Genomic DNA, 12,710 nt, shown 5'->3' on the forward strand with positions numbered 1-12,710 from the left:
TTTTATATGTAACTCAGTAAAAATAAAAGTCTAAAAAAAAAGCTAAAAAAATAAACTTCTCGCCCATCCTAAAAAGATAGGATTGAATCTCACCATGCCTCTAATATGAAACCAGCAAAAACACAAATAAGATGAAGAAACTCACCGTTGTCTTTAGACAAACTATCTTCCAAAGTTTCTGCTTTGTAGCTTAAAGAGACCTGCCTAGAATAGGAAATAAACCATTTAAAATGAAATCCTGGTTTTCAAAGAAAAAATATGCAAATATGAAAGACTTTTCCCATAATCATTCTTTACATATGGAAAGTCCTTGGAAGAGGAATCTAGTTGATTATGGAAGAGCCACATCATAAGTCTCTAAGAATAATTTTCACTTTCAGAACATACCTCATATGACTAAACTACCATAGGTGTCATCATTTCCATTTTAAACACGAAAAGAATTTTGAGTGTTGACATCAAACTGGAAATTTTAAGAAATCCAAGAAGTTGACATTGTGGAGAAAGGCCAAGAAGTCCTACTAATCCCAAAGAACAATGGGAACGATGGAAAGGATTGTTTGTGATTTCAGGTTTATCATGTTCAGAGGGTGGAAAGAACTTGACTTTTTTCAGACTTGTCAGACAGAAGTCATTGAGTCTGATAACACTAATCATAATGATGAGAAAACCAAAGACCAAACAAGTGAAACAATGCCTCCTCAAAGTCACTCAGGGAAAAGGAGCCACCTCTGTTTCTTGCTTCCCTGTCTCTTAACTCACACACCTGCTGGTTGAATACTGAGGAGGTCATTAATCTTTCATGCTCTAGTTATCTGACAGTTTCACACAGAAGGCTACTGAACTACTTTGATAGAGGGTGTTTTTCCTCATCTGAGATTTTCTTATATCCATGGAATCATAGATTAGACCATGTCTATTATTTTCTTTCCCCATTTTTTTTTCCTGACACACTGTTAGAGGTTAATCATTTTGTCCCTTTTCTATGCCTGCCAAATGCTTCTACTTTTAAGATTCTGCTTCGTCAGTACCTATAACCTATTTTCATAGGTCACTTCTAATTTCTACCCTATGAGAGGGTAGGAAATCAATCACACATGCCTAAGCAATTTTGATCCCTTCCCCCTTTGATACATCTCATCCTGCTGTGATTTTAATTCAGGTGTCCTGAGCTTCCTGATGAATACAATGACCAAAGAAATGGTGAAGACTTGATGGAATATTGATCAATTACCTAGAGGCCACCTCTCCAAGATCATCATTCACTCCCTTCTTCCTTGGCTTGAAAAACAAGGATGCACTTTGTTGCACTGCTGATTCTTTTCTTGGATTTCTGTTTCTGTGCACTTCAACCTACCATTCTTCTGCTTCATATATATTTAGCTACTCTTAGAGAAAATCTACTTCATTAGATCTACTCTGTAAAATGTCTATATTATTGTGAATTTGGAGTTCACTGGTGAAGAGATATATGTAGTTTTGCATTGAGGTGAGAGAGGTGCTTGGGGAAAGAGTTGAGAGAGTGAGAATAAAAGAGAAGAAGAGAGAGAGAAAGAGATGCACAGAGAGGAGAGAGAGAGAGAGAGAGAGAGAGAGAGAGAGAGAGAGAGAGAGAGAGAGAGAGAGAGAGAGAGCACAAGCCATATTCTGATTTTTTTCAGGTAATGTTATTATAATATCCAAAGAATGATGAAATTTTGGATTGTGTTATATAGAGTTCAGAAGTATCTACTAGATTATTTGTTCCCACTGTCCTATTCCATACTGAATGCTAGAGAAATTACATGTGGCATTAAGTGATCAAATCAATATTAATAATTATAAGTCCATTTTCCTTTTCAGATGGACTCCAATGAGGAATTCTATCATTGTGAGAGCAAAGAATGGAACATGAAAATTGAATTAAATGAGGAGAGGAAAACAATTAGAGAAATATGATTAAACACAGTAGGAAAAATCTGCAACCACATAATTTTTGCATGGCTCAATGACAAAACATCCTGAAATTTTAAAGGGATTACAAGCCTATTTTATGTTGCATCAGCCTTTCCCAGAATTCTTTTCTATGTAATAGTATTTTGAGTATATGAGTATATGAGATCTGCACTCACTTATGTAGTGACCAGCAGGAACGAGGCAGAAAACTATTGGGACCAAAGCAAGGAATAAAGAGAAATGATTTGTTTCGGTCAAGTGAGATCAGTGAAAAAAAAGTTCTGTGTCAGGTGTAGAGACAGAACTCGATAGCTCTCCTTCCAGTAGAGCTTCACATAATCAAATTTTATGTTCTCAGTGCAGTTATTGAAAATGCAAACTGAAAAGAAAAACAAACTTGCTCTCTTGGAAGGAACTGAGAAGTATTTCTTGAATGTGTGGACATGAGGAATGATTTCAACTTTTCTCTGTGACAATTTGTGAATCATTTCAGACTAGAATATATGAATTAATGTGTAAAATTTCACAAAGAATTCTTTCTAAAGAACTTGTTTACTATTGTTTTATATTGATGCCCTACAGGCAGAAATTCATCCTCTCTGGTCAATCTATTTGTGAATTGAGTGTTGTTTCATTGGCATAATTAAACTTGAACATCTCATAAACATTTCTTCTTAAGTCACAGTTGACTTTTTCACTGGAGTTAGCGACACATATACTCACTGAATTCAAAGGGCCATAGAAACATTTTTACCCAGAAAACTTAAGATTTCTTGGAGTGACTGAAAGTAACAAAGGTCTTCTTATCAGTCAATGTAAAAATACACAGTGTAGAAATCCTTGTAAATAAGAAAATGGTGTGCATAACATAACACAATGCCATTTATTTAGCAGTGCCCTTTAAATTTAAATAGGAGTTGTTTAGAGTCATGTTTTGGAAGTTACTTAGATTCTTTCCAAGAGATACTCTCTTTATAAAATTCATGTTTTCTAACTGAGTCTAGGATCTCACTGCAGAGCTAATTGTCGTAAAGTTTTGAGCAAGAATGCAAGCTCACCCTTAAAGGTAGCTTCTTGTGTTTCCTTTCTCAATATTTCTTTTGAGAGTTGGCTTATTGAAATCATCATCTTTAAATGTAACAGGAGCTGTGGACCACAGCCCCCTTCATCAGTAAATACACAGCCATTTAAGTGATTCATCAACAAGAAATGAGACAATTTTCTAAGGCACTAAATTTCTGGTGGGTTGATGATTCAGTGGAAAAGGTTGCAATGGGGAGTTCCTTACATAGATGCAGACATATTTTTAGAATTCCTTGATTCCCCAAAATACATATTATGAATGCAAGGGAGCTACAAGTCAATTGCTGCAGTATTCCCAAAGTAAGAATGAACTGAAATCTCAAACTTTCTATAGCAGCTGTTTGGACTGCTGGTATTATATTTTTGAACTAAAATCATTTTGGGAAATATGTATAAAACACCTACTCTTCCAGGGGTAATACATAAACAAAGATGTGTAAGGACACAATCCATGAAGCACCTAACATTTGGCTTATTCAATTATATAAAGAACAAATTATCTGAATAATGCACAAGTGTAAACGCAATTCATGGTGTAGCTTAAGAGGAGTTAGTCTGTGCAATCCTGAGCACCAAGTCAGTATGAAGAAGGAAAGGAGATAGGGCAATGGAAGCTAGCTGTTGGTAATTTGATCCGATGGGGGTTTGGTGGGAGATGAGTGGCATATAGGAAAGAACTGAGTAGCAAAATTCTTGGGTTAACTGGAGACAAAGACTCTAGTGTTATGAGCGTGAGATAGAAATTGAATATTATGTTACATGGATTGCTGTTGTTGATTATTCCAGAGGTAGAGACTAACTAGGATAAAACCTTATTCATTTGTGATGGTAATTCTTCAAAGCATGTCATTTTGAAAAACTTCACTGAATTAGGTTGCTATTGGTTAAGATATCATTTCATTAAAAAGTTCAACAATTCTCTAATGATCTTCTATATAATGAAATCATTAAAAATAAAGAGAAAGTGAAGAAACTTACCCCCACTGTCAGTGGATGAGTCTGATTCCATTTTGGGGGTGTCTGGCCCCTTAGGGTCTCACTTGATCAGGAAAATAAAAACAAGAAATAGTCTGTTGGTAAGCACCCCAACGTACACATGGGAGTCTGCTATCGCAAGTTCTTATATCTACATTCATAAAGAAAAGGCAACTTTTGAGGGGTTAACAATCACTTTAATCAAGCACATGAATCATTCCTTTAACCAAACCCTTACATCATTCATTTAGTTCAGAGGAGTCAGCACCCTGAACTTCAAAGAAAATACAGACATACTAAAAGTCGACGCACATACCTTCCTCTTCTTGAATTCAACAAACAGTCCAAATGTCTTACCATAGCTACCAGACAAGGAAGCACCAATATCTGGGTTTTCAAAGCTGGGGGGATGAGGCTCCTTAACGCAACTTGCCAGAGACCTCATCTGGCACTCAACCTTCTTGCAAAATCTAACCCCAAAGTTAAACCTCACCTTATACTATTTATACACTTTTTAGAACCAGAGGGCATATCCCTCCAACCTCAGCAGGATAAAACAAAAGCTACTTGGTACCCTATGGGTTGAAATTATCTTCTTTAACCACATTATTCAGTCAGAGGCACTTTTAGTAAAACAAAAACAGCAAAAGATACTAATTGGATTGCCATCAAAAATATAAATCCTTGTTTCAAAATGGCAGGCAATTTGAGCAAAAGACTTTTCTAAAAACCATTTTTTTTATATCAGTAAGTATTTTGGAGGAAGAATCCCCTTCATTCTGGGAGAGTCAATCCATATCTCCAAGAATAATTTTCACCCTCAGAGTATGTCTTCAATGTTTAACCTGCCCCTGGTGGTGTTGTTTACATTTGAAAAATTAAAGGAGGATTTTGGGTATATAGACAAACTAATTGGATATTTACAAATGCAAGGAAATTAACAGAATTGGGATCAATCCAAGAATCACCAGGAAAAAACCTTAAGAACCAATGAAAAGGCACACATACACACCATTATCTACCTCAGAATGTTTCCAAGTGAAGTAGTAGAACCCATACTGTGTATATAAAAATCAAGGTATAAAACCCAATCAAGGTAAATATACGATAATATTTGTAAATTTCGCAGCATCATCTCTCTATTTCTTTCTCTTGTTCCTCAACCACAACTAATATGTTACCTGATTTGTAAGGAGTATAGAATCATTTGATTTATAGCTGGAAGGACCATGGCATGTCAGCTGATTAAAATCCCTCATTTGGATGAGAAAGCTGAAATCAATTGAAGTGAAATTCCTTGAACAAAGCAAACAAGTAGAAGTTATCGAGCCATGATGTGACCTATATTCTCAGAGTCTAGATTCTATTATCTTCCTTCCTTTCTAGTGTTGTCAAACTCAAATACAAATGGGTTCCTGTGGATTATGCCCATAGGACATGTACTTGATACCTCTCCTCGATGCCTGCACTGCTTTTAAGAAGTTGTGAATACCTGAGAATCCTTACATAAATAAAGCTTTTCTCTAATATAGAGGAAAAATTCAGTAAGATAGAAACCAAACAGAAATAACCCACCAGAAACAAATGATTCTTCTTGGTTAATAAAGACTTTTGTTATCTGTATACATAATATACTCGCACTCAGGTCTTCTGTCTAAGCAAACTTTTTCTAAATGTTCTAATAATGATAACGTTCTGGGGGGTTGCATATATCCTCTTCCCATATATGAATGTAAATAGTTTGGGCAGCTAGGTGGTGCAGTGGATAGAGCACCATTGCAGGTGTCAGGAGGACCTGAGTTCAAATCTCACCTCAGACACTTGACACCCTCTAGCTGTGTGACCTTGGGCAAGTCACTTAACCCCAATTGCCTCATCCTGGGTCATCTCCAGTCATCCTGATGAATATCTCATCAATGGATTCAGATGACTCTGGAGGAGAAGTGAGGCTGGTGGTCTGCACAGCCCTTCCTCACTCAAAACAAAGTCATTTGCAAGTCATGTCATCATTTCTCTGATGGCATGGTCTCCTTGGCAAAGAAAGAGAACATCACATCTGTATATGTAAACTCCTGTCTTACCAGAACCAGGATGACTTCCTTTCAGCCTTACTAACTGTAACTTTGCCTCTGCTACTATCTTCTTCTTTATCTTCTAATCTTATTATTTCTGGTTGGTCTGGTTCTGTTTTTGACTCTGGCATCTAAGAATATGAAGAATTCAGTGAATATTAAAGGAAAAGTTTCTAGTATTAGGAAGAGACACCAAAAGCCCTCACTTGGCTCCTATTGCTAGACAGCAACAAGACACCATGCATAGTGAAGAACTTACAGTATTGGATTTAGAGCCAGGAGACCTGATATCTTAGCACATTGTTCACACCTACAATATGGCTGGGCTGAAATAGATGAACTCTGAAGTTCCTTCTAGGACTAACCTTATGAGATGTGATCAAACAAATGTAAGATATCTGCTATGGCAGCTTCAAAACAAATAAAGCTGTTTTAAAGATGAAAACAATGGTTCAGTATGCAAAATTTGGATCTAGCTAACTACACTTGTCATTGTATCAATGGTACGTAGTTTACCATAAGCAGCCAAGAACCATCAACCATGAAAGTGCATTATCTGCTTTTCACTGTGGTTCATTCACCAGCAAATATGCAGCCTTTACTTTATGAACTCTTTTAGATCTCTTGCCTTTAGAGGAACTAATTCTTCCTTGCATCTGTCTCAAGAATCAGGCTGACTTACAGAAGAGAAGGCCTCTGGGGCCAATAAATCTTCTCTTCTGTCTTCCTTTGTAGCTTGCATATTTGCTTTGCAGTTGGCGGTTGAGAAATATGGTATTTTTAAAAGTTCTTCTTCAGCTTAAAAATTTTTCAGCCACGAGGATTATCTCATTTTTCATCTTATTCCATCCTTTTTCTCTTCAACTTTCAAATCTCAGTTTCCTAAGTGGTTTGTTTGTATCTACTAAAGCTACACTTCTGTACTCTCTGCTCTCTAGACCCTGCCTGGTTAAAGATAAATCAGATTTCTAACTGTTACCAAGTACAATGATGCACCAAAAGTTCTGAGATTCACAATACCAAACTAGTGCAGGGTCTTGATGGCATCCAGGATAGAAATTGTTTTCTAGTGACACTTCTAGAAAAGTTTTCTGTCATATAAAGCTAACAGAGAAGCTTTCTCCAAATTTTTGCCAACAATTATAGATGACAGACCCACAGATGGACACAAAGATAGATAGATAGATAGATAGATAGATAGATGGATAGATAGATAGATAGATAGATAGATACATAGATACATAGATACATAGATAGATACATAGATACATTGACATACAGATACATAGATAGACATATACAGATAGATGGAAAGATAGATACATACACACACATACATACATACAAATAGAGATAGAGAGAGATCAGACTGACAGAACAATAAAGATATATGAATTAACTTTAAAACATTCAAATAAAAGATTCTGCATACCACTCTACTGGACTTTGGAATACTGAATGTTCATGATAACAGATTATATTCTTCTAAGAACGTGGTGAGACATCACTGGTACATAAATTAAGCCAACCTTTAAGGGGGAAGAAGAAGCAAAATCTTTATATTTTATGGCAAAGAATCTAAAGCTACAGAAACCCAATAATTTTATCTTGAAAGCTAGAAAAACATAAGAATTTAAATGTAAGTAGAGAATGTGAACTTTCCTGTATTTTCACTCTTGAGACTGAGCATGGAAGATCACATTTAAACACTTTTCATTTCATTTTTATTTGTTTCATGTGTACTATACTCTTCTGATCCTTTGGTAACCAAAGGTTCTCTGATTTCTTTGCCATCCTTCTCAGTACAGGTCAACTACAAATCTGGTAAGGTACTTTTGCTTGAATTCACACATCATCATCTAAAATGTTGAGTAAAACAAAGGAAAAAAAAAACAAAAGCAAGGACAGATTATATGACATACTCCCAAGCTCCAATCTACCCTTAGTTCCATCTTTTCTCTTCCTGGGATCTACCATTCATTGGTCTCAGTGCACTTCTTAAATACCTTGCCATGTCAAAACAGTCTCCACCTCTCAGTTCCCTATTTTGTGATTTTTGTTGTGACAGAACAAAAAACCATTTTGAACCATCATTGGTTGGTATGTGGTACTCATCCTCCCCATTCTATTTAGAGTGATTTTTAAATTAGTTTATCCAGTATCTCTTCTGAGCATTTCTCTCAGTTGTATCTTTGTGAAAAAGGCAAGAGTAGAGGTCTCACAGTCATTCTGAAGCAGGCCAGAGCATTTGGTATCATCCCTACTTTTCATGTGAGAATATAAAGGAGACTGAGTAGTGCAGTGACTTGTTCAAGCTTCCACACAGCTAGTAAATAGTGTAGACAAATCTGATTATGGTGGAATAGAAGTGATTCCTCTCTCACTCTTTGCAAAAAAATCTTGACATGCCCCACTTCTCCCAAGTTCTGCTATAGATGATGGTGAGACTCATCATTAAGATAGATGGAGAATCTCAAGGTCCAATCTGCATATTCAATTTCAGCAGGAAATTTGAGCTGATTCAGGTCTTCTTGAAATCCCATGATGACTTTTGTTTTGTCTTCTCCATTAAGAAGTATTTTTTCTGCTGACTTGGGTTTTTCTTTTGGAATTCCTATTGAGGGCAGCCCAGTGGAGTCCTGCTCTAAAAACTGAAAATGACCAGTGATTCCTTGCAAATAAGGAGGAGTCCAAGAACAAGACATGTGTGGCCAACTAAGAGTCTCCTAATATTGAGTGTGCTGCAAGGAAAAGATATGGGACAAAGCTTAATAATGCATTCCTTCCCCATTTTCTAAGTTGGATTTGGTACTGTAGCTTTAAAGCAAAAATGCATTCTCCCTACAGAAGCCCTGGACATCAGTCTTGGTTTATTCATTTACTAAGTGGAAGAACTTGGGCAAATAAGTTCTTTTATCGGAATCTTGCTTTTTTTGTCTATAAAACCAGGACAATGATATTTAAGTCATCTCCACTTCAGTTATCAAGAAGATAAAATGAAATAATGACATACAGAAAGCATTTGTAAAAAAAAAAAAATCAGTCAAATAAATGTAAGCTTTCAGTATAAGAATCACCTCCAATATACTTTACAGAGGATCCATTGTAACTGGAGAGAAATCACACATTTATAACTTAATTTTCTTTTTCAACTATTCCTTTTCCCATGGTTAGCTTCATTCTTCATACAAGTCTCACTTCGCTCTGTATTTTGCCTCTAATCTGCCATCTTGGTTTCAGCCCACCCCAGTCATTCCTTGTAGCACAATATTATTCCACCCCAATCTTATGCTACAACTTGTTCAGTCATCCCTTAACTTATGAGATATTTCCCTCAATTTCCAGTTCTTTGATATTTTGCTACAAATATTTTGTACATGTAGGTCTTTTCCTTTTTCTTTCAACTCTTTGAGATATTGACCTAGAAGTGCTATTTCTGGATCACAGAAAATGCACAGTTTTTGAGCCCTTTTGGCATGGTTCCAAATTAATCAACCTCATTTTTACAATATTTGGCAATCATATTTTAATACATTTTATTCCCTTGGAAAGGCAATATATTTATATTTCATGTCTTTAAAAACTTTATTCTGAGAAGAGTTCCCTAGGCTTCACCATGTATAGAAATACAGACAACTCAAAGTGTTTACAACCAAGGTTTAACACTCTGCTGCTCAAAAGGACTAATATTTCAGTATCATCCTGAGGGACCCTCATGGTCCCTCATTACACAGTTGCCAAAAGGGGTAATTTCTATCTCTCTATCTCTCACATCTCTCCCTAAACTCAAACCCACAACTACTATTCTTGTTCAGGCCCTCTTAGTTTTAACTAGACTGTTGCAATAACCTCCTAATTCGTTTTCTTGCCTCAAATCTCTGAACTCCCATCCATTTTCCTACATTTGCCAAAATGACCTTTCAGAAGCAAAGCCTGATGATGTTTTGACTCCGTTACTCAGGAGTCTCCAGTGGCATCCATAATGTTTCCAAGATCAAATCAACATACATGCCTGACTAGGGTTTCACTCTACATTTCCTACCCTGGTTATACATTACTCTCTTTTCATATGCACTAAGATTTAGCTAAATGTGACTTGTTATAATAATTCCTCATATTCTGTACTCCATCTTCCTTCTCTGTACTTTCTCTGTTCTATGCTCCTGAACACATTTCCTGCTGATCTTTTCCTCTAAGAACCCAAAGTGATATCATGGTGAAAGTGCAGAAAGCTTCATATTCATATCTCTCCTCTAAAACTTCTTAGCTATGTGAATACTGGTTCATCCTGTCACCTCCTTGAGCTCCAGTTTTCTCAATCTAATAAGCAAAGGGATTAGGCTTCCATCTCTTAATCTATTATCATATGACCCTTGCAAGTCTCAGTTCAAGTAGAACATAAATTTCAATTAGCCTAGTGACTGCTGCCTTCCCTTTTACCCACCCCAAAATTATCTTCCTCGTATTTTGAGTATATTTGTTCCTACAAATATGATGTGATTGTCAGTCAAATGATAAGCTCCTTAAGAGTAGGGACTATGTTGCCTCTTCAAACCTTCACTTCCAACAGTGTCCAACACTGCAGGCTATAATAAATGTTTTTAGTTAATTTGGATGATTACCAATAGCGACGAATGTTATTTTATATACTTTAAAATAGCTTCCGTTGGAATTGTGTCTAAGAAATACTCAAAATGCACAAAAAAAAAAAAGTGATCCTCAGATTCCACAGATGGCCTGTTTTAAGCTTGCTTCTATAAGGGATGGGCATGTAGAGGGGTTCCATTTCATGATCAAACACTAGGGAAGTCTAGCTGCCAAAGAGGATTATTCTCAATTGTATGTTCTTGTACAATTCACATCAAGGTCTGTAGGACACTGGATTTGGTGAGATTGGCTGAGATTAAATGATGAAAGAACCAATACCTGTCTTCACTGAGCATTTACATGCTTTGTAAATTGTATCTCAAGCAGCACAGGAATTAGCACTTTGTGCAGATGAAGGGAAATATTGAATCTTGCACTGAAGAGTCAAGCAACTTGGTAGGAATCACTAGGAAATTATAAACATACCTGAAATTTGAGGCTGGTTTTCATCCATTTACAATAAAAATCCATATGACAAGTATCATTGCTTAAGTCCCCATTACAAGGGACCCCATGGAAAAATGATACTCTGTGATGTCAAGCTGATGTATGAAATTCCTGTCTGGCCTGGGATCATAGGATTCAGTCCTAAGGAGTGTTTTTCAAAACATGTTGCTCTATATTCCTTGCATCTCTCTATTTTCTCTTAGGAAAAACTATTGATTTATTTCTGTGAAGTTACTCATTCTTTTGGCTTTGTTTCTATTTAGGTTGTTCTCCACTAATTAGAGGAGGCTTCTGGGCCCTGAAACCACCGAGATTTTGCCTGATTCAGTGTCCTCACATTTGGACCTTGAACCTGCTTTGATTCCTGCTTTTCTTACTGCTCCTACAGGTAAAACACTTTTGTAGGACTGGGTGACCTGGGCAGTGAATATAAGGTGTGGGTAGAGGAGAGAGAGTCTAGCAGTCAGGGGTGGGGAAGCTGTGTTCCTGAGGCCACATGTGGCCTTCTAGGTCCTCAGGTGTGGCCGTTGGACTCAGTCCAAGTTTTACAGAACAAATCTTTCCTTTAAGGGGATCTGTACTGTGAAGTTGGGAATAAGTCAAAGGGTTGGACATGAGGTCCAAGAGGCCACATGTAGCCTTGAGGCTGCACGTTCCCTACCTCTGTGAACTGGTCTCAATTTGTGCCTGTGGTTTGGATTTGTCATAATCCTCTTTCTTTCCAATTCTCTCAGTAAGCATCACAAATTTTTCCAGGATCTAGAAATAATATTTCATGTCTTTAAACTGAAAACATCAGTGCATATAGGAAAAATCTTTGTAAAGATAGTGTTGCTGGTGTTTGAGACTACAGGGCTGTGGGAAATCTTTGCAAGAATATTTGCAAAGCTGGTCTTAGGAGCCTAGAATAGAATATTTATCACAAAAAAGATGAAAAGTTCAGTCAGTCACTAAATAACCACTTATGAAGCACCTATTGTGTACCAGGTACTTTGCTATGCCCTGAAAAGACAAAGATCAAGAGGAAAGAAGGAACCTTCCTTCAGTGAGGTTATAATGTAATAGGTAAAGCCAATGCACAGAGGGAGGTAAGAAACAGGGGAAGAGGATCAAAAACATAAAAACAGTTCAAATGGGTCCAACAGGTCCAACAGAGTTTCTAAAACAACTCTAAAAGAGTGCTATGTCATTTTCTACTTTCTGAACTTAATAGAATCAAGAAAGATCTGGGCTCATGTAGCATTCTCTCTGTTTTACTGTCACAAATAAATGAGAGAATGGAATGGTGGGAATGGGAGAAGGAGCCATCATAGGCAGGATGAAGAAGACAATAGGAATACAGTAAGGTGGCAGATGAAGGGGTGACTAGTCTGAGTGCCCTCCTTACATGGAAGTTCTGGAAGGAGTTGAGTAAGAGCCTGTGAATGTTAACCAGGTTTGAGGAGCTTGTGCTGTATTTGTCTGCAAATAAGTCTACACAAATTACAAATTGGGATTAATGTGACAATGAAGTAAACATTTAATCTCACATTCTGCAAATTGGTCAAGATG

The sequence above is a fragment of the Notamacropus eugenii genome, chromosome 6 (assembly GCF_028372415.1).
Source record: "Notamacropus eugenii isolate mMacEug1 chromosome 6, mMacEug1.pri_v2, whole genome shotgun sequence".
NCBI lineage: Eukaryota > Metazoa > Chordata > Mammalia > Diprotodontia > Macropodidae > Notamacropus > Notamacropus eugenii.